This window comes from Citrus clementina, unplaced genomic scaffold, assembly GCF_000493195.1.
Source record: "Citrus clementina cultivar Clemenules unplaced genomic scaffold, Citrus_clementina_v1.0 scaffold_1368, whole genome shotgun sequence".
In the NCBI taxonomy this organism is placed as follows: Eukaryota; Viridiplantae; Streptophyta; class Magnoliopsida; order Sapindales; family Rutaceae; genus Citrus; species Citrus x clementina.
Window position 1 is genome coordinate 1 of NW_006263069.1, and position 4,113 is coordinate 4,113.

At 38.7% G+C, this 4,113-nt stretch overlaps 1 non-coding gene across 1 annotated transcript; it reads right to left on the reverse strand.

Moving 5' to 3' along the window:
• Positions 1 to 2,542: 2,542 nt before the first annotated feature.
• On the reverse strand, positions 2,543 to 2,615 carry TRNAM-CAU. The gene has a single exon. It is a non-coding gene; the product is annotated as a tRNA-Met (tRNA).
• Positions 2,616 to 4,113: the final 1,498 nt, after the last annotated feature.

The following is a 4,113-nucleotide window of genomic DNA, read 5'->3' on the forward strand; positions in this document are numbered from 1 at the left end:
ATATCAAAAAAAAAGAATAGACTAGGCATAAGTCGATATGCTAAAATAAGAAATAAGGTCCAATGAGATAGAAATAATGAATCGAAAAAGAGAGTTCAGGTTCGAACTCCATAGATAATATGGCGGGTATTGTCTATAATGATAGATATAATGAACGACTTTCTCAAGATTTTTATTCACCCACTTGATATTTTGAAAGTCGGTTGGTTGAACTTGAAAATTCCCTCATTGAAATTGCATAAATGCATAAGCATAAGGAAACTATTGAATTGCATTCGGTTGGACGGTACCAACGAAATCGAGCGCGAACTCCCATTTCTTATTGAATTAACCGATCCACGTGCTATCGAAGATTTTTTTGGATGCGATCAAGTTCGAAAAAAAAAAAAAAATTGACATCTTTCACTTTATTATTATGAGAATAAATCCTACTACTTCCGGTCCTGGGGTTTCCGCGTTTGCAAACAAAAACCTAGGACATATCGCTCAAATCATTGGTCCGGTACTGGATGTAGCCTTTCCCCCCGGCAAGATGCCTAATATTTACAATGCTCTGGTAGTTAAGGGTCGAGATACTGTCGATCAACCAATTAATGTGACTTGCGAGGTACAGCAATTATTAGGGAATAATCGAGTTAGAGCTGTAGCCATGAGTGCTACAGATGGTCTAACGAGGGGTATGGAAGTAATTGACACGGGAGCTCCTCTAAGTGTTCCAGTCGGCGGAGTGACTCTAGGACGAATTTTCAACGTGCTTGGAGAGCCCGTTGATAATTTAGGTCCTGTAGATACTCGCACAACATCCCCTATTCATAAATCCGCGCCTGCTTTTATACAGTTAGATACAAGATTATCTATTTTTGAAACAGGAATTAAAGTAGTAGATCTTTTAGCTCCTTATCGTCGGGGAGGAAAAATCGGACTATTTGGGGGAGCTGGGGTGGGTAAAACAGTACTCATTATGGAATTGATCAACAACATTGCCAAAGCCCATGGGGGTGTATCCGTATTTGGCGGAGTCGGTGAACGTACTCGTGAAGGAAATGATCTTTACATGGAAATGAAAGAGTCTGGAGTAATTAATGACCAAAATCTTTCGGAATCAAAAGTGGCTCTAGTCTACGGTCAGATGAATGAACCACCAGGAGCTCGTATGAGAGTTGGTTTGACGGCCCTAACTATGGCGGAATATTTCCGAGATGTTAATGAACAAGACGTACTTCTATTTATCGACAATATCTTCCGTTTCGTCCAAGCGGGATCCGAGGTATCCGCCTTATTGGGTAGAATGCCTTCCGCTGTGGGTTATCAACCTACCCTTAGTACCGAAATGGGTTCTTTACAAGAAAGAATTACTTCTACCAAAGAGGGGTCCATAACTTCTATTCAAGCAGTTTATGTACCCGCGGATGATTTGACTGATCCCGCTCCTGCCACGACATTTGCCCATTTAGATGCTACTACCGTACTATCAAGAGGATTAGCTGCTAAAGGTATCTATCCAGCAGTTGATCCTTTAGACTCAACGTCAACTATGCTGCAACCTCGGATCGTTGGCGAGGAACATTATGAAACGGCGCAAAGAGTTAAGCAAACTTTACAACGTTACAAAGAACTTCAGGACATTATAGCTATCCTTGGGTTGGACGAACTGTCCGAAGAGGATCGTTTAACTGTAGCAAGGGCGCGAAAAATTGAGCGTTTCTTATCACAACCCTTTTTCGTAGCCGAAGTATTTACCGGTTCCCCGGGGAAATATGTTGGTCTAGCCGAAACTATTAGAGGGTTTAAATTGATCCTGTCCGGAGAATTAGATGGTCTTCCTGAGCAGGCCTTTTATTTGGTAGGTAACATAGATGAAGTTACTGCGAAGGCTACAAACTTAGAAATGGAGAGTAATTTGAAGAAATGACCTTAAATCTTTGTGTACTGACCCCTAATCGAATTGTTTGGGATTCAGAAGTGAAAGAAATCATTTTATCTACTAATAGTGGACAAATCGGCGTATTACCAAATCACGCGCCTATTGCCACAGCTGTAGATATAGGTATTTTAAGAATCCGCTTTAACGACCAATGGTTAACGATGGCTCTGATGGGTGGTTTTGCTAGAATAGGGAATAATGAGATCACTATTTTAGTAAATGATGCGGAGAAGAGTAGTGACATTGATCCCCAAGAAGCCCAGCAAACTCTTGAAATAGCAGAAGCTAATTTGAGGAAAGCTGAAAGCAAGAGACAAACAATTGAGGCAAATCTAGCTCTCAGACGAGCTAGGACACGAGTAGAGGTTATCAATGCGATTTCATAACTAGTTGGTGCGCCCGAATAGAATAATCCAACGAATTTCTGTTTATACCCCTATTTTGATTCTGCCAATTGAATCCAATTAAATTCAATCAAGTGGAATCGGATTCTGACGGAAGGAAAAAGGTTTCAATTCGAAAATCAAATTGAATCGGATAGAAAAGATACAAAATCAATAAACAAAGGTGAGTAGAAAAACTTATTAGATACCATTGGCCGTGGTATCTAATAATTTCTACCTACTATTGGATTTGAACCAATGACTCCCGCCGTATGAAAGCAATACTCTAACCACTGAGTTAAGTAGGTCATTTATCATTATAACAAAAAACAAAAAGAGACCCATCACATCCCATCGATGGAGTATAAATCTAATAGGACTTCTAAGCAATACCAATCCAAAAGATCAAAGAGATATGGTGTGGGATCATGGAATATTCATCTTGACAAGAAATTATCTACATAATATGATAAAATATGTATCACAAGGACAAGGGCTATAGCTCAGTTAGGTAGAGCACCTCGTTTACACGTGCGCCAATGTTTTTCAGAGGAGTCCATCATGCAATCAAAAGAATTGATCTTTTTGAGAAATTAATGTCTGACTCCGTGGCTTGTAGGGAACAAAACAAGAGAACAATAGCCTGACAAATGGATCGGTCCGATTCGGGTGCCCTTTTAGGAACCAAATAGAATCCATCATCGATTTGAAAGATTGATAAGGTAAATACCTAGTCTATTCAATGCTAGGCATAATGAGTATAAGGACCTCAAAAATTCTCTTTTCGTTCTATGAACCTTAAGGCGTATGAAGTTTCATATGTGATTCTTTAATCAGGATGATAGAGACTCCATTTCGTTTAGGTTGATCTAGGCCATAAGCAGACCTACGTCAAGATAACCCTTCTTTGAAACACTTTGGGAGTGCTCCTATATCCGAATCCAAATAATGAATTAGAGCACATGGAGCCATTTCCTTATTTTTCTGTCAAGAAAAAAATATGGTAGACTAACTGATATTTCTATCAGTTAATGAAAGAGCCCAATGCAAAAAAAAAAAAATGCATGTTGGGTCTTTGAAAGAGTTCGAATCATTTTTATAAGAATTAGTTCGATCTGTTTTACCGAGAAGGTCTACGGTTCGAGTCCGTATAGCCCTATACTAATCTCAAATAATAATAATCAAAATGGAAATACAGAAACACAAAAATTGTATAGTTTTCATTTCCTCATTCATTGTATTTTTGTTGTTTGGAACTGGTCGCTGGGGGTTGCTTGTGGTTCATCGAAATCAAATCATTCCCAAAACCCAAAAGCTCGCTCGGAGGGAGCTCGTTCCGAGCAGAACATCAAACTGAAATGAAAACAAAAGCGCATTTCAATGGATTTAATCGCTATTTTTTTTTTAGAATCTCGGATTCGGCTAAACAAACCCATTTTTCTTTCTTCAATAATTAATAATAATAATCTTCGTATGGGAATTCCATATGGATTTGCCTCTTTTCCTGTTCCCATCACAATCAAAGAGTTATTGATACTTCCTTTCTTTGGTATACTCACCTACTTTTGGTGAATTTGCGGAGTCAAAATCATGACACGAATCCGGGGAGACGCCGACGTAACCCAACTCAAATGGAATAGTAAGTCGCATGGATATAGGAACGGATTACTGTATTTGTTGACACCTCAGCGTTTGAAAAACGAATAGCTTTTCATAAACATAATTCAGAAACAGAAAATATTCTATATATTGAGAATAGAATCAAAATCGATTGAATTTCGAAGATTCGAATTCGAAATTCGACTT